Source organism: Antedon bifida, chromosome 4 (assembly GCF_963402885.1).
Source record: "Antedon bifida chromosome 4, ecAntBifi1.1, whole genome shotgun sequence".
Classification (NCBI taxonomy): Eukaryota; Metazoa; Echinodermata; class Crinoidea; order Comatulida; family Antedonidae; genus Antedon; species Antedon bifida.
Window position 1 is genome coordinate 9,480,916 of NC_136229.1, and position 26,019 is coordinate 9,506,934.

A 26,019-nucleotide genomic window follows, 5' to 3' on the forward strand; every position below is an offset into this window, starting at 1 on the left:
ATGTGATATCCGTCCAAGCATTTTGACAGACCACCTCGCTGTGTCAATAAAAATAGCTTTAAGTTGTAACATCAGGGGTCCAGGAACATGGAAATTGTATACCTCAAGATAATACGTACATCAAACAAATTAAAGATTTGATATACAACATTAAAAATGAATTTTCTACCAATACGAAAGTTGATAAAAGATTAATTTGGGAATATTGTAAAATTAAAGTGAAAGAATTCTCCATTAATAAATCCATCTCCTAGAATTATCAACTCGATTAAAAAACCTTCAAGATCTATCAACCAAAATCAATTTAATGAAATAGAGAATTTGCAAAAGAACCTAAATAAATTCTATATTGATAAATTAAAATGTCAGCAAATTCGTGCACGCTTAAAATGGTGTGAAGAAGGGGAAAAACAGTAAATATTTTCTAGGTCTGGAAACAAAAAATCAAACTAAAAAAACAATTGTAAAGCTTGAGACGAAAGCAGGTGATATTATTACAGATCAAGAAGAAATTCTAAAACAAAAGGTTAACTTCTTTAAAAAAATCTATACCTCAATAAACCCGAAAAAAAAAAAAAAAATTAAATTAAATATTTAGACTATGTCAAGTTTGATCACTGTTTAAATGAGAATGACAAAAACAGCTGTGAAGGAATGCTTACATTAAATGAATGTGAATTTGCTATTAACTGCATGGCTTTAAATAAGTCCCCAGGTTCTGACGGTCTCCTTATAGAATTTTAATTAAGATTTTGGGATGATTTAAAGCATTTGCTTGTTGACACTTTAAATATCGGTTATGATAAACGTGAACTAAGTGTATCACAACGCAGAGCTATTATATCTGTGTTATACAAAAAAGGAAAACTTGAATTACTTAATAACTGGAGACCAATCAGCCTATTAAATGTAGACTATACAATTGCTGCAAATGCACTGGCTAATAGAGTAAAACCAATAATAAGTAGTATTATCAATGAAGATCAGACTGCATATATTAAGAAACGTTTTATTGGATGACATATTAGATTAATTGATGATGTTATATATTATTGCAACAGAACGAATAAGAACAATGCTATTATATTTCTAGACTTTGCAAAAGCTTTCGATACTGTGGAATTGAGCTTTGTATACAAATTTAATTTTGGCAACTCATTCATTCAATGGGTTGAAACTTTACTATATAAGAATGTACAAAGTTCCGTTTGCAATACCGGTTGGGTATCAGAATTTTTCTCTCTGCAGAGAGGTTTAAGGCAGGGATTTCCATTATACTCGTTACTTTTTTATTATTATTTCAGAAGTATTAGCCAATAATATCAGGCAAGATCCAACAAACAATGGTATTCCTATAGAAATAAAAAAAAAGCACATTTGATATAAAAATCAGTCAATACGCAGATGATACGACACTGTTTGTATCTAATAAGAAGTCCTTAAATAGAGTACTAGAATTATTAAATAAGTTTGGTAATACAGCTGGTCCTGAAGTTAATATTCAAAAAACTTGTGGAATTTCATTTGGTGATGAAATTACATAAACTGATATACCTGTAAAGACACTAGGAATCTATTTTAGTAAAAATATGAAACTATGCTATAATAAAATATGGAAAGAAAAAATTGAAAAGTTAAAAAACACCTTAAATAGTTGGAGCCGCAGGAGGAAGGAAGGAGAAAATCCTAGTAGACGTGTGCATTGCGTTTTTTATGTACATATACGAGTTGATGTGTTGGACCATCATGGACCTGATTATTTGGCGGAGCAAAGAAGCAAAGAAAGTGACTATTTATTTATAATACTTACTTTGTAATGAACTTGCATATATGTATTCATATTTTTATTAATTATGTATGTATATTTATTTATTTATGTTTTATTTATTTTACTTATTTTTTTGCGTCATGTACATTATATATAATATTAATTGTTCAACTGTATAATGATTGATAGTGTAACTTCGAATCTACCTAACTTTAATCCGTTAACTCACAACCTTGATAATTTTGATGAGCAGTCAGCAGATTTAATCGATCAATTAAACTCGAGATCAACTACTCTTGATAACTGCTCATATTATGATTGTGACAAGTTTAATTCAACCTTCACAAATGATTCCAATACTAGCCTTTCCCTTTTTCATCTGAACATTAGAAGTATTAAAACTAAAGTAGACCCACTCATACGTCTGTTAGACAATTTAAGCATTGATTTCTCAATAGTAGGTCTCTCAGAGACATGGCTACATGATAACTCGCCAACTCCCTCCTTACATAACTATACTTTTTTCTCTAGAAATAGGTCAACTAGAATTGGTGGTGGTGTTGCTTTATTCATAATGTTCATAATGATATAAATGTTAGAATCAGAATCAGAATGACATCTTGCTTCCTCTGCCTTATGAATCTCTATTCATTGAACTTAGTAACCATAACAAAAAATCTACTGTTGTCGGTATAATATACCGTCCACCTGGAAGTTGTATTGACCATTTTTCTGAATCACTAGACAGTGTTCTAAGTAAAATTGATTCTGAAAATAAGAAGTGTCCCATTATGGGGGATATAAATATTGATCTAATTAAATATCATAATCATCACAGCACTGGAAATTATCTTGATCTACTTCTTTCACACTCTTTTTATCCCACTATATCGAAACCTACCAGAATAACTACAACAACTGCCTCTCTAATTGATCACTTTTATACCAACCAAACTCATTCTAATATTTCCTCCGGTGTTCTTATTACAGATATTTCTGACCATCTTCCCATTTTTCAACTTATTCATGATGACCAATGCCATTATAACAAGCCTACTGATAGACAGTCTCCCGGCATACAGGATGTTAATGCCTTTTGTAATGATATCATAAACGAAGATTGGTCTGAAGTTTATAACGCCACACCTAATCTCGCTTTTGACACATTTTTATTAAAATTCTATAATATACATGATAAACATACCACCTATAAATCTGTACCCAAAACTAAAATGTCTAAACAACCATGGATGTCGCCTGGTCTTAGAAAATGTAGTAAAAAAAAGCAAAAATTATACAAAAAATTTATCACAAGATCCTAATCGCAAACTAACATACACAAAATATAACAATATGTTTAATAAGCTTTGCCGCACTGCAAAAAAGAATTATTTTTCTTTACAATTTGACACGGTCAAAGGCAATCTTAAAAAAACCTGGTCCATTATTAATTCTGTTTTATCCCCTAATAAGTCAAGTCGAAACTATCCCAAACAACTTACAATAAATGACAATACCATTACATCTGAAATAGATATTTGTAATCAATTTAATAAATATTTTTCTCAAATTGGCACTTCACTTAAAAATTCAATGCCAGATTCCTTAATTAATCCAAAATCATATCTTCCTGATCCCCTTCTCCATTCTTTCTTTATAAATCCTGTAACTGAACATGAAGTGATGATAATTATAAATGATCTTGATCCAAGGAAAGGAGGTGGCGATGATAGAGTTACACCATACGTTATTAAATTGATTTCTCCATTCATTATTAATCACCTTACGTTCTGTATTAATTCATCTTTTTCTTCAGGTAGTTTTCCCAATTATTTAAAGTTAGCAAAAATTATTCCAATTTTCAAGAAAGGTAGACAAGATATACTTTCAAATTACAGACCCATTTCACTACTTAGTACCTTTTCCAAAATCATTGAAAAATTAATGTACTCCCGTCTCTATGAGTTCCTGGATTGCAATAACGTACTCTTTGCTCATCAATATGGTTTTCGTAAATCTCATTCCACTTCACATGCAATCCTTGATCTCATAAATAATGTAACAAACTCCTTTGAAAAAAGACAATTTTTGTTATCTGTCTTTGTCGACTTATCCAAGGCCTTCGATATTATAGATCACCGTATACTTATTAATAAACTTAACAATTATGGAATCAGGGGTATTACCTTAAACTGGTTTCGTAGTTACTTAAGTATGAGGAAGCAATATGTCTCGTTTGGTAATTGTATATCACCAGAGGAGGAGATGACATGTGGGGTGCCACAAGGGTCGGTTCTTGGCCCTCTTCTTTTTTTAATTTACGTAAATGACTTATCCAGAGTCAGTGACACCCTCCATGTCATCTTCTTTGCTGATGACACTACACTATTTTTTTCTCATTCAGATTTAAAAGTTTTAATTTCTATAGTTAATAATGAATTGTCAAAATATAATGACTGGTTCATCTCAAATAAACTCCTTATAAACTCCATGAAAACCAATTACATTCTTTTTCATACACAACGTCAATCGTTAGACCTTACTGATTACAATATATTTATTAATGGAGATAGCATTAAGCAAACGTCAGAGACTATGTTCCTTGGTGTTTTAATCCAGGAAAACTTGAGATGGACCAGTCATCAGAATCATATTGCAAATAAAATTTCTAAAACAATTGGGATTATAAATAATCTTAAGCACACTTTTCCCCGGCGTATTCTTCTTTCATTATATAATTCTTTAATTTTACCTCATCTTTATTATTGTAACATTATTTGGGCTGCTGACTATCCATCACATCTCGATAAACTTAATAAGCTGATTAAGCGTGCTATTAGAAATATTACTTTTACGTCTCGCATTACTCCATCTGAACCTTTATTTTATACACTTAAGTTACTGAAGTTAGGTGATATACATAAATTGCAAAGTGCCTCTTTTGTCTTTCAATATTTTTCTAACAATCTTCCTTCTCCCATGATGAATTTATTTAACACTGCTGATTTCAACCATGGTCATAATTTAAGAAGTACTGTTCATAAGTTTCAGTTAACTATTCCTTTTGTAAGATTAACTAGTTCTTCCCACTTTATTTATGTTTCTGGCCCTTTAATTTGGAATCAATTAGATACTAGTATTGTTAACTCTTCCTCTCTCCCAACTTTTCGTAAAAAACTTAAAAGTAATTTGTTATCATTGTACTCAAGCTAGACCTTCAAACTGTTTTTGTCATGACTTTTTTATTTTATTTAATAATTATATACAAATGTATTTTTTTCTTTTGTTTATGGGTCTTGCGTGACAACTATTCTCTTCTTGCAAGATCCTCTATTAATGGTATTTTTTGTATTTTCTCATTATAAATTATCATTCTAGTTTATTGTATTGTTATACCATTGATAGAAACTAATAAATGTTGAATTATAATATAACCCTCTTTGGGAAAGCAACTGTAATTATTACACTTGGTCTCTCTAGTCTTACCTTTCTTGATGTCATCAAAAATTTAAATTCCTTAATGTTTAGCTTTTTATGGAAAAAAAAGAAAGACAATATATCAAGAAAGGTAGTAATTCGGAAAATAACCCAAGGTGGTTTAAACATTTGTGATTTTGAAAGCAAGTGGCACTCGCTTAAAGCCATATGGGCAACAAGAATTTTATCAGGGTCTGCAACATGGATACAGCTTGCAACATCCTTTCTTGATAAGTTTGGACCTAATAAGTTAATCCTAAAAATACATAGATAATATTAAGAATATTCCTAATTTGGAATCTATCTATTCAATTCAAATAAACAAATTGTTCTTGCCTTATGTTTATGTGCTAAAAATGCCCAGTCTCCAAAATCTTCATTTGGTATTAAAAAAGAAATTATTTGGGGAAATAGATTTTTAAATCGAAATCACAACAATGCCACACTCTACTTTAAACATTAGATAGCCTGTTAAATGAACATGGTTTGTTATGTCAATATCATATAAAAAAAAACTTAAATCATCAATAAACTGGATAGTTGAAATTAAATCAATTATATATTACTAGAGGGTGAGCTCGCTTCGCTCGCTCCCCCTCTAGGAAGTGTAGACGATGGTTCTCGGAATGATAATGTTCTTCTTTTACGTTTTCTGTCGGTTACCATTATTGAAAATGCTTGACATTCGTAATAACTAAACTATTCTGTTTCACAGTGTCTTAGATGATTAATAACATTTTAAAGTATAGTCTTTATTATTTGGTAGGGCCCTTATAGGGCGGAGGTGGGGAGGCGGAGTTCATTTGAGGGAGGGGCTTATTCGAGGGATATATGTTAATTTTTTTAGTTTTAATAATATGGTAACATTTATAATCAAATGAAATCCTCTATCTAATAGATATGAAAAGTGGTAAAAAAGAATAACAAATGCTTGGTAAATTGTAGATAACAGTGCGATGAATTCTACTACAAATAGTATAATTGTGTTATTATAAATGTGGATGGGATGGACGTTTATCAGATAGTTGGGTATATCAACCTAATAAGTATTAATACATTTAATTTAAACATCTTTTGAAACTAACTGCCGTGACAGAGTGGGCCGTTTCGGCCCAAGAAAGAAGACATTACGGCTTGCAACATGGGCAGACATCTCGGTTCTAACAGGACACAGATAGCCTACAGTTATTCCTGCCAGCTTACTTAATAAAACTCAGCTATCAGGATTTCACTCGATTAATGTCTTATCATCAAATCTCCCTATGTAATTTTATAATACTATTCCCCACAATATATTCCGATTCTTTATGGCGTATATTTAATTTGATCTTTATTAATTTGCAGTATAATTTTTATTTTTTAACTACTGTACCTTTCACACACGCGGTCCGTTCCTAAAATAAACAAAAAACTAAAATGGCTATGACTAATGGCCAACTTAAGCTCCAGTCCTACTATAGTATCTGTTTTTTTCTTCCGTCTTCCAAAGGGACACTGTATTGATTGATGGAAAGTGCCTGTTTCCAGTCACCTTTAGGGTCAAATCTATTATTTTAACTGCTCTCTTGTATATAAAAGAGAGAAAATAGTTGAAACCATGTTGCTGCAAGGTGAACTTATCATAAACCCGGAAATTACTTGACCGCCAAGAATTGAAATTGAGTAGAAAATCTACTGTTGAAATCATAAATGTTGTTAAAAAACTCTTTATTATATCTTGCTAAGATAGAAACAGGGAAAAATAGCGTCGAACTGCACATTAATGTTATCAAATCTACGTTTCGCGGTACATCTGAGATAGATAAGGTAGGTATCCAAGGCGGAGATTTGTACCGAAGTTTTTGCATTGTGTTCGCCTATGTCAAAATTAACCATAATTTATATATAGATATAATGTGAATAACTATTGTGTGCTATATTAGAATGGCATATTCAACAAAAGACATTTAAACATTTTTGCCAGGGGACATTATAATGTCTTGAATGCATGACTATATTATAAATAGTATGCTTTCTGATCTCTATTTATAGCCTAGAGGTCGTAGATATTATAAATTGGTATACATTATTGGGATATTTTCTACCTTTATAAATATAAAAAAGAAATCGGTAATTTAGCGGGAGAGTGGAAAATGACACCAAATACCGCTATTATCCGGAGACAGACCTTGAAGGTCTGCTGCGAATGCGCATAATTCAGAACCATGTTTATCTATACGCATGGTCACTGTACGACAATTATTTTATTAGTAGTCTCTATTTCTGTTTCCATCTTCCTATGTCCCTCCTCTGATGTTGACTTTGCTACCAAGGTAAGTAAAAGTTTCCACTGGTTCTGCTTCCCCTTTCCTTAGCTGGATTTCCTGATTATCTCTTGTGTTGACCATCATTACTTTAGTTTTCGCTATGTTTACATTTAAGCCAAGCATACTTGATGTTTCTTTAAGAAGTCTGGTTTTGGTTTGCATTTGCTGATGTGTTTGTGATAACAGAACAATGTCGTCAGCATAGTACAGGTCTTATAATTGTTCCCATAAAGTCCATTGAATCCCATTTCTTGTGCTGTTTCTTTCATTATCCAGTCTATTGAAAGATTGAACTGTACTGGTGTATGGCGGATATATTACTGTTCATTGGGAATGTATAGCCTCTCTTTTTTCAAGTCCTATTCCACAACCTTCCCGTTGGTACCTGCCGTGACTAACTAGTTTTGCGACTGGTGAAACTGATGTTGAAAGGGCTACGGAGGAACAGGAACTCCATAGAAGGTATCTGGCGCTTGGCCCACCGGCGTGTGGATATGCTCTGGCATAACTGATTTCTGTCCCACCTATGGGTAAATAGGCCCACCTATGGGTTAATAGTACAATCATATCAGCTCGGCAGCAGGTGTTGATAGCTGTAACTAAGCTACTTTGTTATTCTCTGGCTTGCACAGCAAATCGGCAGGCGGAAGATCTCATTCAGGCAACGGCTGGCGGTTATCAGACAAATTTGTTACTGCGGGGCAACCTCTAATTATCCCAACTGTCACGTTTCTACGTTCCATTGGAACAGGTTGATATGAGGTCCACAGGTGTGTGTCTGTCCTAGGCAAGCATTCACTCACTTTCCAATGCCTTGGCGCTCAGCGCGCGTCCAGATGATTACTATGACAAATATTAATATTTCTCAGGGACTGATAACTCGGGGATGGGAATTCTAGTTGATACATGATTATGGTATAATACAAGCTGATCAATTTGCAAATGTTTACGATATTAAAGTGTAATTTGGTATTTGGGCTACAATAGTCTATAGATTATAGCATGGAATAATTAGTTTAAACTAATCGATACATGATTATGGTATAATACAGGCTGATCAATTTGGAAATGTTTACAATATTAAAGTCTAATTTGGTATTTGGGCTACAATAGTCTATATATTATAGCATGGATTAATTAGTTTAAACTAATTGATACATGATTATGGTATAATACAAGCTGATCAATTTGGACATTTTTACAATATTAAAGTATAATTTGGTATGGGATACTGTAACAATAGTTTATAGATTATAGAATTACATATTTAGATTATGACGTCAACTAAGAACAATATAGCTATAGAAATTGAGAAAACTTCAACCAGCTTCCCGAGGACATTTACTCTATCAACACACTAGGCCTATATGAAAAAGAAAAATACATTAATTTTAATACAACTAGTATTATAACAACAAATATAAATGTCAGACTATTAGATAACACAACAAGTACCATACAACATCACTTTTTTGGGTGTCTGATCATTTCGGCAGCCAGTTATTTCGTCCGCCAATACATTTGAAAACAAAATTATTTTACAGGTGCCAAGAAGTATGTGTGCTTTTTGAAAATAAAGTGGTTTTGTTTCGGCTTTCGTTTTATTTTTCAAATGGAAATTAGTTTTTTTATAATTAGTTACCGTTACGTCCAGTATTAATAATTAATAATCATTTTTATATATCGATAACAAGAATATTGTTTCTGTGCCGCGCCTATCAAGCTAATTGTTTTGTCTTTCAGATACAGATACATTTTTACGTTTGGAATCACATTATTGTTATAAACTCAAGTGCATAAGAAATGAAGAAGTACAATTTAATAACATTGCGCGACTGATACCTCTTGTTTAAATGGCCATTAGTTCTCTGTAGCGTTTCATAGACTGGGTAAAGAAAATATTGTAAACACTCATTTCTGGCTATTTGGTGCGCCATAACTGACGGCCGAAATGAACATAGCATATTTGGTCCTTTTTTTGCGTTTCATGAATTTGGTCGTTCCATAACCAAAATGACTGGGGGCAGAAATCCACTGTGACCTCGATTGCTATGTTGTCCTTTGACCATTTTAATTGTTTATAAACAGATTGGATGATTACGTATAATGTATTTTAAATATTTAGAGAAACTTTTAGTGGTGGTGATTGTATTAGTATTTTTTACCTCCATGGTAATAGTATTTGTGGTGGCGATGATGGTTGTGGTGATAGTGTTTGTGGTGGTTTTGATGGTGTGGTAATACTATTTGTTTTATTGAAGGTGGTGATAGTGTTTGTGGTGTTGATGGTGGTGATAGTGTGTGTGATGGTGATTATGGTTGTGGTGATAGTGTTTGTGGTGGTTATGATCGGGTGGTAATACTATTTGTTGTAATGATGGCGGTGACAGAGTTTGTCGTTTTGATGGTGGTGTCGTGATAGTGTGTATGGTGGCATGGTTATGTAGTATCCCCATTTTACACTTTCTCTGGGAAAAAATTAGAAACAAGTATTTCTCAACTGATTTGTGTCATATGGGGTCTATATATCCACCAAAAAAAAGTTCCAGCTCATCTGGCCTGGGGAAAGCCGCCATTTTGGATTTTCAAAATGGCCGCCATAAAATACAGGTTTTTGCTCATATCTCCTCTTCTACATCATGCATGGAAATGATTTTGGTGGCAAAGTGTATGTTTTGAGGGTCAAGGAATCTAAATACAGCATTTTGAAGTTCACTCAATAACCGCCATCTTGTTTTTCAAAATGGCCGCCTTAAAATACAGATTTGTGCTTATCTCAGCTTCTACATCATGTATAGACATGATTTTGGTGGCAACATGTAGATTTTGACGGTCAAGGAATCCAAATACAGCATTAATTTGAATTTCACCCAATGGCCGCCATTTTGAAAATCAAATGGCTGCTATAAAATTTACAGATTTTTCCTCATATCTCAGCTTCTACATCATATGAACGTAATTTTGGTAGAAAAGTATATGTTTTGAAGGTCAAGGAATTCAAATATAAGATTTTAAAGTTCACCTAATGCCCGCCATTTTGTTTTTCAAAATGGCTGCCATAAAATTTACAGATTTGTCCTCGTACCTCAGCTTCTACATCGTGCATGGAAGTGATTTTGGTGGCAATGTTTATGTTTTGAGGGTCAAGAAATCTAAATACAGCTTTTTGAAGTTCACTCAATGGTCACCATTTTGATTGTCAAAATGGCCACCATAAGCTACAGGTTTTTGCTAATTTATGAGCTACTATGATTATGATTTTGCTAAGCCTATGTTTTGAAGGATACAGAATAAAAACAAAATTCAGCTTTTGAAATACAGTTGGAAAGTGATGACGAGAATAAGTCAATATGTTGGTGATAATATATGGGAACCACAATGATTATGACCCCATGAGATACTGTACACAAGAAGATATCAGCGATGTACTGTAACTATATCATTCGCGTGAAGAACCTAAAAATAAAATATTCTAAAAAAGTTTGTTAGACGACATTTTAAGATATTTTCCAAATCCTAAAGAGAAGCATGGCCAATTTTAGTTAAGCATATTCCAATCAGATACATTATAGATAAAGCAAGTAAAGCAATTTAAAGCAACATATCTTATGTGACTGAATGTATGGTTACCTAATACACTGGGGACTAACACTACTTCACCATAACTGGTCTGGATTTATGCATGTAGGTATAATGCGATAACTGGACAAATCGGCGATAGTTTAATAATGCCGATCATTCTTTTTTATCCAATTAACATGTCAACAGTTTATACAATGGTACAGCCACTCTCAAAACGTATATCTAGCTGCTCATCTACCAGTCATAATAATCAGACACGGAGGAGTTTATCTTTTCAGGAGCTTTCTTGGTTATTTTGGACATACTGGTGGGTTGAGGTTTTGAAGTTGTGCATAACCTACTTTAAAGATAGCTGTATATTCTAAAGATCTTAGAAGATGCAGCTATGTATCATATAATGATGACACGAGATGAGGATGTACCATTTTGTCTCCAGATATAGACATAGTATAGGACAATTGACCATGATGGCCAATATGCCTGAACGACAAATTTCCATATACATACAATACAAGATGTTCCAAAAGAATGGATATCATGCAACGTGTTATAATGGTGAAGAATCAGTTTTCAGACATGAGCACATGACAATAGAGAAAACCTTATGTATCTTGAAATTTGTCTTTCAGCATTTCCAGATATAGCCGTCCACTTTTGGCATTTTGGCCATGACCAGCTGCTGCAAATATGAAAGCATACTGTAGATGCTATAGCTGAACCTGGAGCTCCCAATTGCACAATCATGACTAAAAAGTTATACCATCTAATGATACAGCCACAGCTTAAATGTTCTTGATATCTTTTTGACTTTCCCAGAAAGCTCTTAAGAATCTTTCGAGTTTGACGACAAATGCCAGTTTTCTTTTTCTAATTATTATTATTACTTTACGTCACATTGGTTGATCGAAGGTTATTAGGATGGCAGATAAGCAGCTAGATTTAAACATAAATGCAGACCATTTAGGCTGACTAGTGTTGATCTCCCAGTGTATTACCATGTATTCATAAGATATGTTACTTGATTTATCCATAAGTTGTACTTTTAACTGCAAGTTGGCCATGCTTCTCTTTATATTTGAAAAATATCTTTACATGTCTATGTAACTTCTTTAGAATATCTTGTTTATTAGTTTCTTCTCGCGAATGATAGTTACAGTACACTCTCTGGTATCTTCTTGTGTACCTCTTTGGTCGTAATCAGTATGGTTGGGAATTTTAAAACTATTACTGTATTTAACAAACTGTATTAAAAAAAAAGAAGCAACATCTAAAGCCAGTGGAGCAGAAGCCTTCAACTATGAAGTTTGGTCCTAAATGGAATAAGAAGATCTGATCACTTTCCGACTCTGTATTTTAGAATGCTGATTTTTTATTCTGTAACAATCAAAACATAGACTTAGTTATCAAAATCATGTCTTCATTATGTATAGGAGCTACGAAATTAGCAAAACCTGTATTTTATGGCGACCATTTTGAAAAACAAAATGATGGCCATTAAGTGAACTTCAAAAAAATGTTGTAATTGAAATCCTTGACCCTCAAAATATATACTTTGCCACCAAAATCATATCCATACATGATGTGGAAGCTGATATATGAGCAAAAATATGTATTTTATGGCGGCCATTTTAAAAATCCAAAATGGCGGCTTTCCCCAGGCCAGATGAGCTGGACCTTTTTTTTTTGTGGATATATAGAACCTATATAACTCAAATCAGTTGAGAAACACTTGTTTCTAATTTTTTCCCAGATTGGCCCTTTTTAGACTTAAAATAGGGATACTAATGGTGGTGATAGTGTTTGTAATATGATGGTGGTGATAGAGTTTATGGTGGTGATGATTGTGGCGATGAAAGTGTTTTTGGTGGTGATAATGAGGGTGGTGATAGTGTTTGTGGTGTTGATGGTGGTGGTGATAGTGTTTGTGATGATGGTGGTGGTGATAGTGTTTGTGGTGGTTATGATGGGGTGGTAATCCTATTTGTTGTAATGATGGCGGTGACAGAGTTTGTGGTTTTGATGGTGGTGTCGTGATAGTGTGTGTGGTGACATGGTGATGGTGGTGATAGTGTTTGTGATATGGTAGTGGTGATAGAGTTTGTGGTGGTGATGATTGTAGCGATGAAAGTGTTTTTGGTGGTGATAATGATGGTGGTGATAGTGTTTGTGGTGGTCATAGTGTTTGTGATAATAGTGGTGGTGATAGTGTTTGTGGTGGTTATGATGGGGTGGTAATACTATTTGTTGTAATGATGGCGGTGACAGAGTTTGTGGTTTTGATGGTGGTGATAGTGTGTGTGGTGGCATGGTGATGGTGGTGATAGTGTTTGTGATATGGTGGTGGTGATAGAGTTTGTGGTGGTGATGATTGTGGCGATGAAATTGTTTTTGGTGGTGATAATGATGGTGGTGATAGTGTTTGTGGTGTTGATGGCGGTGGTGATAGTGTTTGTGATGATGGTGGTGGTGATAGTGTTTGTGGTGGTGATGGTAGTTGCTGTGGTAATGATGGGGGTTGGAGGTAGTGGTGGTTATTGTGATGGTGGTCATGGTCGAGGTTGTCGTCCTTCGTCGTGTCTGTCGTGGTAGTCAGAGTGCTCGCCGTGGTCGTGGTAGTCTTGGTGATCGTGGTAGTTCTGTAATCTGTAATTACCACAGACGATAACTACTCAGTGTGTAACTGTAGAATGTATGTTTTTTTCGTTTCTTAAATTTATAATAATGATAATTTAATAATATGATTGTGCAACATTAATTTTATAAACAATAATCCTTCACTGTATGTTTCCTGACCCCTCTTCAAGGGTGTATCACCTCGTCCTAGTTTAGACGAGGCGAACGAAACGAAGTTGACTCAAAACGAATATTTTACCAGTCACGTACTGTATAGTATTATATTTAAGATGTAAAAAGTACATTAATAGTTGCCCTAAGGGGAAAGTGTATACAGGGGGAACAACCGTTTTAGACCAGAATATCGGCTAAATATATACTTTTTTTGCGTTTGAACATATAATAGTAATGATTCCAATATCGATATCGACAATCTTTAAATACAAGCATTAATAACATCATCTATTAAAATAACGTAATAACTAACTACAGTAAGATGTCTAACGGTAACTTTTACCTGAATTACCTGCACTCTAAAAGAGGGAATTTTGTTTCTTTGTAACTTAAAATATGCTGGTTCAATTGAAATTTAGCACTGTAACATTAGAATAGATATGTATAATTAAAATAATACTCAGCTAATTTAAACACTCATTCCCTACCATTTTTTTACGTTTTGTAAACATAATGCATAGGCCTATATTACTTTAAAAACATTAAACTAGGTCATTCCTTGTCTTAAATGTACTTTTTATGGTAAATTATGATAATAAGAGAGAAACAATGCACTAACTAAGTAGCTCGTGATGAATGTCCTCTCGATCGTGGATGATAGGCCTAGACCGACGTTGTCTAGTTGCTGCATTAATTTTATTTCTGTTTTTTGCCAGAATTCGTTAATACAAATTGGGGAAAACCCGGTATTTTTGCTGAAAAGTTTCTTCCATTTGTTTTAGCCTTCACGATCGATCGAAAGTGGGTGAATCAAAGAAGAAAAACGAAAATATCAATCCGCGCGCAATGCATTTTGGGATTTATAGCGGGTCACTTAGATTATTAGAATCGTGTTATTTTTCACATTTGTAACCGTTTAAAGACGAAGAAGATTATCGCAATAGGACCAAATAGTATTTATTTTTAGTCTGGGTATGGTACTAGCGTTCCCAAAAGTCATCCATTCATAGAAGCACTAATGAAGAAAGTCTACTAATAGAGTGGTCCCGGAACATGACTATACTTCGGCTTCAATTAAATAGAAGTTTGCACATTTTATATCTTCTAGTTGTAATTGGCATATATATTCAAGGTTGTTGACCATTACTATGACATGTTTGATATTTAATGTATATTGCTATTTACTGTATCTATATCAGTATAAATGTATCTATCTATTATTAATTTCACAGTTTGAAATTCTTAAGACATAAGATTTTCGTTTGCACAGTTGTGTTGCATCTTTTAATATACTGTACATAGTACAGTTATAATCTGTTCTAAACATTAGCATTCCACAGGCATTAATAGGCTGAATCGAAAGGTAGGCCTATGATGAAACGACATTGTTCGACAGCTTATGCGACTGCGCACAATTCAGAACCCTTATATGAACGTTTTAGAGCACGGTGTAACACTTTTCTTTTGCCTGGAAACTGGGTATATGGTGCGTATTCAGTAAGGTAAGTGTTTCAATCACAGTTACTAGGCTGTGAGCTAGGAAGGGCTAATCTGTAGTGTTTTATTATGATCTAATTGCATATACACTATCTGTCTAGGCATCCATGCTGTTGAATTACTAGTACTATGCTACTAAATGTATTGGTCAGATGTTTTGCCCTACTCTGATGTAATTTGTACTTTATACTAAGTACATTGAGAACATTTGCGGAAAGAATCGCAAGTAATTCTTGGGTAATTGAACTCGAAGCTGTAATTTTTTTTTCTAAACATGCCAGAAAGAAAATACTTATCTATATGTCTAATTTATTATTTTCCTTTACCTATTTATAATTTACTAAAAACAAAAATGTTGACACAAAGTATTATAACTATTATTATGTTAAATATTAATATTACTATATATTAGTGTATATAATATATAAATCCAAAGGCAAAATACTGAAAAAATGACAATGGTGTGGCTATCAGTGGCAGGATCTCAATGGAGATACACAAAAAAAGCGAAAAGCTAAAGCAAAACGAAAAAGTAAAACAGCCAGAAAAGTTAGCAGAGCTTTCGGGCAATTTACACTAGCCCTTCACTTTCACTGATGAAGGTCTTTAGGTCCGTTACATGTGGTGTCTCCAGAATTCGATTATGGGCCCACTTCTCTTCATAATTTATGCAAATGATTTCAATTATATATAATGTTATGTCGTCAATACTAATTGCTAATGATTTTTAGACTACTTTGATACATGCAAACAAGTTATCACTAAATATGTTAAAAACCAATTTTATGTAGTTTAGTTGCATGTTACCAAAATATATTATTTTCAATAATGTTTACATTAATCAAAAAAAAAAAAAAAAATTATTGACGACAGACTCGACTGGAAAGCCAACGTTAATTACCTTTGCAAATTATTAAAAAAATGTTGGTATGATGTATAAATTGAAATGTATTGGTATATTTATTGACGACAGACTCGACTGGAAAGCCCCACGTTAATTACCTTTGCAAATAATGGTGTTATGATGTATAAATTAAAATCAATATTTCTTCAAAAAGTACTAAATACTTAATATTCTATTCTTATTTTATCGTACTAAAATTATGGTGTTCTTGATTGGGGTAATGTTTTAAAATAAATTATAATTAAAATTGTATTGATCCAGATTCGAGCTCTCAGAATTATCTCGGGGGCAAAAAAAAAAAATTAAATTGTAAACATTAGGGACCATTATAGACTTAATGTTGGTGTCAACATGTTTCAATTAAACGCTGGACACTTGCCACCCATATTAGTAAATTCACAACAATAAATAACATCACACTCATCAAACAAGACAAAAAAGATCAGTATCACCTATCACTCGAACACGTCTTAAAATGAACACCTTTGTATACAATGAACCTAAACTCTGAAATTCTCTACCTTTATCTCTTAAAAAATCACATAACTGATCCTTATTTAAACGTCAATTTAAACTATTATTGGTTGAAGGTTCTTTGTATTTTTTGTTGTTGTTTACATATTTGGATTCAACTTAAATAATTTATGTATTACTACTCTACTTCTTTTATTTTTTAAACTTGTTAAAAGTATGTGTTAGAGAAAACATAATAGTTAAGAAAAAAGAATCTTCATTATTATATGAAGTCTGTTGTTGTTTTTGGAGTTCCTAATTTTGTAATATTATTTATATTTTTATTTTGAGGAGCCTACTCACTACAAGCTATGCTTTATTTTAGGCTCACCACTTTATTTAAGTTATTAGTGAAGTGAAATAAATGAAATTAAATTAAATGAACCCACGACCTCCAGATTAGCGTTCATACCTCTAGACCACCGAGCTTGCGCTGATGGCTAGGAGTTAGATCAGAGTAGGGCAAAACATCCAACCAATTACTCAACTCCCTGAGTAGTAGTAGTAGTTAAACACATTTACAATCCTGTTGGTGCAGTACCCGCTGCGTACTTGAGCTCGAAGTAAGTCCCACCCAAGAATTACTTGCGAACTTGTCCGAAAGTGTACTCAATGCACTTAGTATTATAATGTACAGATTAAGTCAGAGTAGGGCAAAACATCTGACAAATTCTCAACTCCCTGACAAAAAGCTACTCCACAGTAGTTAAACACAATTATAATCCCACTAAGTTTATATATTATAATTTGTTATACAGTAAAAAATTCACTTATTTTAAAATGAACTTTAAGTTAATATCAACGCTTCAATATTATGTTTTACCAATCCATCCTTTCTTAAAAACATTAGGGTTATTGAAACGACATCATGGTGGAAAGACATAAAACAGTGACATTACTTATATTTTTGATATCAATCAAAGGTATGACAAATTTGTACAAACAACCATCGTAGTCTTGAATTTGAGCTAGTGTAACACTCTGACCATCAAGTCAACAACACTTTTTCACTATTTCTCTCTATTATAATTATTAACAATCCTAGTGGTTTCTTCCTGTCCATAGGGGACTCTTTATTCACTTTCCTATAACCCACATCCTTCATCAATCACTATTCTTCATCATCAAATAGTCCCCAGTACATGCATATTAATTAGGACCGTTCCTTAAATATGGATGTACTGGTCAAGAGGAGGAGAGTTAACAAATTGTTTTGAATTGAATAAAACAGAATAGATTTTTGATTATTGTGGCACTTAGCCAGAAATCTCTATTGCACGTTAATCTTGAATAAAAACTGTCTCTGGACAAAATCCGATTTTATTCTGTCGTGTATTGAAGTTATATTTGGACAACTGTGTGACATTCTGCCACGAGACAATAGGGACAAGTAACGAATAAGAGGAAGATACCCAAAACCCCACGTTACACTAGCACAGTCGTAGCGAATCCAAACATATTTTAAGCTGCGAGGCAAGTCATAGATTCACACTAAAACAATGAAAATAGTATTCATTGAATATATTTCAAAAAGCTTTTTAAATTTGTTAGCGTTATATTACATATCTATAATTTATTTTTTTGTGTTTTACTTTATCGTTTTGATTTATCTTTTGGCTTATTTTATTTGTATCTCAATTGAGATCCAGCAAGTCTAGAATTGGTTGAAAGAAAACACCAACGATCTAGCATAATGAAGAAAACCGAACCTGGTGTTACGTTACCCGGCCACATAATACACAGTTTCAAGAGTCTTTCTGTAGGCCGATGCATCGTTTCCTGCCAGAAGGATCAGTTGTGCCAGTCAGTTTCTTACGACACAATGAGTAGTGTGTGTTATTTGAATTGCGCTAAAAACGATGATATAAACAATATCAATGTAGTAGGCGATGTAATTGTTTACGAGTTCATTAATAAGGTAAGAATATAAAGCACTAGCATTAGTACCCGTCGTCGACGGGTGTAAGCCCTCTACTAATTAACAGATTTTAACCGAGAAAACTTGTCAAACTATATTCAAGAGTTGCAATTGAAATCTTATTTTCATTGTTTTAAAAATCCATTGATATACACAAAGGATTGAAAGAAAGTTTAACATAACATAGGTCTGGTAGGCTAAATATTTATTATAAGTATGCAATGTACGCCGTCAGTAAAATGCATTTTAACAAAACATTTTACATACTTATATATATATATATATATATATATATATATATATATATATAAATAAGTATTCAGGTTGAAATTATCAGACCGTTATATAAATAAGTATGTATACGTTTTAGATACCGTGCTGAACCGTGAAATGTGCAAAGAGTCACATTTTTGTGTAAACAAACACATTTGTGCATACATTTCGTAATCCACTGATGTGCAAACATAATGCCGTTAAATCAGTTTTGACATTAATTGTGCAAAAGAAATTCCACAAAATATAATGTTGAAATTTTTTCTTTAACAAACATCAGTTAAATTAACAGCAAGAAAATAATATAGATGAAGTAGGCATGGTATTATTAGGCAATTGAAAATTCAGATTTTCATAGGCTAGAACATAATATTGAAAAGAGTTTTGAAAATGGCTGTACGTCCGTAGATATGTAAATAATGAAACATTATTATTTTAAATAATGATTACAGTACAGTAAAAACAAATGTTTCCCTACAGATAGTAGCTGTTTATTACTGAAATACAATGCGTATAACTTTGATACACAACACAGATACGACTGAAAATTCGACACTTTCATCAATACTGTATTCGTGTACATGTATTAGGGTTATGGAAGAATTATAAATTACTTCATAGTGGGCTTTATACATTAACACTTATTTGAATGTAGGACTTTCATTACAAATTTTACTTGGATTGGATAGACAAAAATCGAAAACTAACATATAGGGACAACTACGTTTACTGATTAATAAACTGGAAATTAGCAGACTTTTATAACTGAAATCAACTACAGGTGATACGACGTTGACAATCTCTCATGTAAACTGATGTAAGCACTACAATGTAAAATTAATACAATATTTCATTTATTTATTTATTTAACTGTGAAATTAAAATGCATTTTACAAATTAGAAAATCCAAAGTAAACAAATGATAGGCGCCAAGGGTAGATGTGCAGTTAGGTGGGTGGGAGACCTGCACCTGCTGATCAACATTATTTCAAACGCAAGGAAAAACTATATATGCAAGAGTCGCAATTGAAATCTCACTTTCTGTGTTTTAAATTTATTGAAGGATGGAAAAAAAGTTTGGTAGACTAATTTAACGTTTTTAAAGATACAGAAAGTATAAAGGAATTAGTTTTTATTCCAGTTACAAATACAAAATATGATTTATTTAACAATAAACGTAGCACATTTAATAAAGATTACAGTAGTAGTACTCAATTCGGTCTTTATCACCACCATGGCCGGCCACGCGTCGCAACAACAATGCGTTAAGTTTACAATACTTATTATAGGCCTATTGCAAATAAAGCAACAATATCACACTCATGCCGACATGGAGCTGTGTATAAAAACTAAAATATGACACATGTATATAAACCAAGATCTTTTAATCACTTATTTTCCGAAAGACTTTCAACTATTATACTACTCCGATATTTTACTGCGTACTCGATTTGATTTTACTGCGATTTAAACCAAGGACCATGCTGCCAAATATAGGACCACATTTGTTTAATGGATGTGATGACTACATGAGCATTTGCCATTAAAGTGTCTTTATCCAACGGTCAATGATTGCTCGTACTGTCATGTACAAATATAATGTCTACTCGCAACTGTAAGTGTTCACATCATTATTATTATTACATTTAAAAAGCGTTATTTAAATATTTATGTGCAATTACTTAGTAATTTTATGTACTATTATTCCGTTACTTACCAAAAGACATTTTTCTTATCTAATGTATGTCTTACTTAAACCTGCATTTTATGTGCAATTATTTAGTAACGTTATTATTATTATCATTATTCCGTTACTTACCAATAGAAGTTTTCTTACCTAATGCATACTTTATGTCTTAATTAAACCTGCATTTTATATGCAATTATCTAGTAACGTATCATTATTCCGTTATTTACCGATATATGTTTTTCTTATCTATTCTCTATACTTTATGTCTTAATTAAACCTGCATTTTATGTGCAATTATTTAGTAATGTACCATTATTCAGTTATTACTAATCGATGTTAGATCCAAAATATAAAAACATTTATTTCAACTTATTTGTTTTCCATTCATATTAGATGGATTGCTTTAGCGTTGTCATCGTTTCCGTCGAATAATTGCAATAAGGACGAGTACCTTTCTTGCTGGACAGAAGATAGCAATGTATGATTGGTTAAACCTTGTATACCACTGGGCAACATAAACGTCTGTCAAACATGTAGACCTAAGTAAGAATCTTAAACGTTTACCTCAATAAACCTGCAATTAAGTTACCGATTTGACCGTTTGATTGTTGAATCATGTTAACGCTGCTAATTGACCACAAACACATCTACAAAAAAAACCGTTTCTATTAATGTATCGATTTGTTGTGTACATTATTATGCTGCAGCATGTGATGTAGTGAACAAATTAAATTCGTATATTTCATATCAATAACAATTGTTTACATATTTTTTTCAAGCAATCGTACACACTGGTCTCAAACCAAAGGTGGTTATCCAGCAGTATGGATTCTTGTGAGACATTTGCTCCCAGAACCTCCTGCAAACTCCAACTTTACTTGGCGGTCTTGGTGCAGATTGACAAGAGCTGTTTATTCACAATATGAAGGTATAGATACACTTATACTTTACTTACACTTCACAAAAAAACACTTGCATTAACTTTTCGTTCTCCTTCCTCGGGATACAACAAGATCGTCTCCTCCCTTTAATAATTTTTTTAATGTTTTTATTTTTTTTTTGAAATGTGAGTTTTTGGTTTTGTCGACACAACAACAAAACCAGCTCGAGGATATCTTCAGGTTGTGGAAGACAGATAAGCGGCCACACTTCTGCCAATTACCGAAGATAAAGCCAGACCAAGCACCATCATTTATTCTGACATGTGGGTGGCTTACAGGCAAGTCGCTGCTATTCCAGGAATCGCCAAAAACCGCACGGTTAATTTTTCGAGACACTTCGTGAATCTCATAGATGTAACACACACCCAGAACATGGAATCATATTGGAACAAAGCAAAATCAAAACGCAGGGATTAAGAGAGCGTGGTTAAGTGAGTACCTAGACGAGTTTATGTAGAGGGAAAAGTTTGGCAAAGCTTTACGTAGGATTTCAAAACATAATTTACACATTTCAAAAATTTACCCACAAACACAGTAACTTAAACTTAACCGTAGTGTAATACATAATAATTAAATAATTATGTAAGTTAAGTATTTAATAATGATGTATTTTAATAAAATATTGGACCAAAATATTTATATTATGTTTGAATTAAATTTCTAAATAAAAGTACATTGTCAAATAATGTTGTTGTTGTTATGTTTGGTTTATTGTTTGCTATCTATAATTTTGCTATTCTATGTATCAGAATATTTATATACAACAGCATATCGAAATCTGTAACAACATTTATAAAAAGTATACATGAATGATTTGCATTTTGTAAAATTCCGTCTTCACCCTATATTGTTCTAATGTGTGGCAGATCGATAACACCAGGTTGATTTCATTAGTACATTAAACTTTATTAGTGAAAAGGCGTATGTGTCTAGAATTTGTATCATATTATTTTATTGATGATCCGCCTTTATTTGTAAAAAATAATTAAAACATTATTAGATATACAATATAACAAGAAATATTTCTTACAAAAAACGCCGATCGACATTTTAAAATTAATCATTGTTCTTTTGATTAATTTATGATTAATTAATAAAAAGATGTCCTTTAATCACAGATAGTTCTTTAATTATGAATCACATGCCCATTATTTCATTAGTTATTGTATACATAGCATTTGAAAGAAGACATGTGTACCTTTCCAACAATGAATGTTAATCTACTAATTAAAAAATGGCATTTAAAAATGGTCAATTTTGAACTTGAATGTGCTGTAGCTTGTTTGTCTGTGACCTCAACCTGAACTGTAGGCATGCAACTGAATACCCTCTAGAGACAACGTGACTTCAAATTGGATCAACCAATCAAAGGGCAAGAATCCAAAATCGTTTAACCGTAGACCCTCATAGACTCTTTTCCCAGACGTTTTTTGGGTCCAGCAGCTAGGACCTGTAAATTATAGTCGAGTATGCATTTTAGCAAAAACGTCAGTGTGACTGCTGCTTGCTTTCAGCTTATAAATGAGTCATCTCTTGTGACGTAGCGGGCTAGACCAGCAGCGTGATTATGTATAGGCCCCAAAACATTTGTATTGTAGTTGTTGAACAGAATCAGGATTTACAACTACCAGGCGGTAGGCCGGGAACCAGTCAATTGATAGTAGTGCGCCCTCAATATCAATCTTATTGACGTACCCGCACACAAAATATATAACCACACAGCCCTACTTTTATAATGGAATAACCCTAACAAAAACGGAAGTTGATTCCATTCCCAGTATATCTTGATGACAATGATATAATAAATCTTGATATTTACCGTATATATTGCTCCTAACTTGCCTCGATCTTCTTCAGTGGAAATAAAATGGCTGAAGCGGTAAATTTCAAATTGAAAACTGAGGTAAATTTTATGGTAGCGCCAGCAACCTATGAAATACCTAAACACACGTTTTGATTCTAAACGCCATACATAACATAACAAAACCTCAACCCTTTAGAGCTAAACATATTTAAATGCTAAACACATTTACTCACAACACTATGGAAGTTCCACGTGTTTAAATTCTGAAAGTGTGGAGGTAAAGTGTGGAGCCTTATTGTTTACAGTTTGCACTTTCTAAACACCCAATAAAGCTAAACACGTGGAGAGTTTAAACACAAAATCAGTGCGCTAACTCAACATTTTTAAACATGAACTTTTAAACTTTTTTCTAAACGCAAACGTTTGCTAAACATGTGTTACATGTGTTTAAAAGCTCCGCGTTGTTTTTGGAGTGTAGTACCTGTTTATTACTGAAATACAATGCGTATAACTTTGATACACAACACAGATGCGACTGAAAATTCGACACTTTTATCAATACTGTATTCGTGTACATGTAATTAGGCTTATGGAAGAATTATAAATTACTTCATAGTGGGCTTTATACATTAACACTTATTTGAATGTAGGACTTTCATTACAAATTTTACTTGGATTGGATAGACAAAAATCGAAAACTAACATATAGGGACAACTACGTTTACTGATCAATAAACTGGAAATTAGCAGACTTTTATAACTGAAATAAAAAATACAGGTGATAAAAATCCCGAATACGATGATACAATGGGACTTGTAGGTACTGTATCCCTCATTTAAGCTGATGCAAGCACTACAATGTAAAATTAAAACAATGTTTCATTTATTTATTTAACTGTGAAATTAAAATGCATTTTACAAATTAGAAAATCCAAAGTAAACAAATTAATTATGATAGGCGCCAAATGGTAGATGTACAGTAAGGCGAATGGGAGTTTTAAATTCATTGAAGAATTGAAAGAAAGTTTAACATAACATACGTCTGGTAGGCTAAATGTTTATTATAAATATGCAATGTATGCTGTCAGTAAATATTGCATTTTCTTGGAAATTGAACAAATATTTTACACTATCTATTTATATACACTTGCAAGTTGTAGATACCGTCCTTAATCTGATGAGATATTTTTTTTTTTATTAATAATAAGTCATAATTCAGTAAATATTTGGTTTAAGAACATTTCATATAGCCGATGACCATCTCCGTAGCAAAATGGATGGATGTAACATTCAGAAGGATCGGATATCGCACGGCGGCGTGCATGGCGGACAAAACATTTGTGTGTTGCCTTTTAAATATATATATATATATATAAATCAATTGTGTTGCGTAACACTGTATAAATTATATTTAAATCATACTGTCAAATTATAGAAACAGTGCTCATATTCGGAACATGATCTTATAATCGCGTCGAGTATAGCTCATCGGCGAAAGTTCGCTATTTTTTATTGTATGAAAAAATGTCTCTGGCGGGATTCGAACCGGCGACCTCTCGCTTATAGCGCGAGTATCATACCACTAGACCACAGAGCCATATATGGTATTATCACAGAGTTTCACCCACCAGATACATTCTCTCATACAACAAATGCCCTCACAATCAGTGGAGGCTTAACAAGTAAGAATAAATTACAACTTTTAAGACGCAACAGTTTTTAAATAATATTGTGTATATGTAAATCAATTGTAATCATAGTAATATTAATTTTTGTAAAGGAATACTACGGAAATTGTGAAGACGAAACCTATCACCATGGTCATTCTGGTTTGGATACTCACGTGTGTTTCTGTTATAATGGATATTGCAAATCAGATAATGGTAAAAGTACCTTTTTATTTTTATTAGTCAAATTTTAGAAAAATACAAAACATAGAGACAAAAGACCTTAGACGTTTATAGACTACTTATCTGCTTTACTTACCCTTTTCATACGGTATGATCTGTACGATTGTATTCATTATTATATCTTATAAATTGCTGCCACTAGCACTAATGCTCTACCTAATATACAATACTACCAGGCATCATATCTATATATAAATTTACGTAAGGGCAAAATTCGCTAAATCGCGCGTTACTTCTAGACTGTTTACTCGATTGTATATAAAGTTGGTTCGCACTTTCGGTACTGACTTTAACCACCTGATGTAACCCTGTTTACTAATTAATATAGTAATATATAGTAATTTCATCGTAAAAAAAATGGCGATTTCAAATGTACGTACCGCAGGACTATTAAACATTGTCGTTTACAGAAACAAATGAATAGACACATGATTTATGTAGTCAACCAAAATTAGCACTCTGGAAATTACAGTACTTCCGAAAGAGAAACTTGTCACAAAATGAGTCCAATTTTTGGATTTGGACTCATTTAAACAAACCCAATTTGTGTTTTGTAACATTAGTGTTGAGGGTTGGGGATAAGGATAGGTACAAAGAGGAACAATTTTCGCGCCGCGGCTCTCGCCAGCTATGTTCCAAGAGGATATAC

At 32.8% G+C, this 26,019-nt stretch overlaps 1 protein-coding gene and 1 non-coding gene across 2 annotated transcripts in view; one reads left to right on the top strand and one right to left on the bottom strand.

Moving 5' to 3' along the window:
* LOC144839162 (uncharacterized) overlaps nt 1–26,019 on the top strand; it is a 304,410-nt gene that overhangs the window by 220,468 nt on the left and 57,923 nt on the right. The window lies entirely within an intron of this gene.
* On the bottom strand, nt 24,986–25,057 carry Trnai-uau (transfer RNA isoleucine (anticodon UAU)). Its single transcript has one exon. It is a non-coding gene; the product is annotated as a tRNA-Ile (tRNA).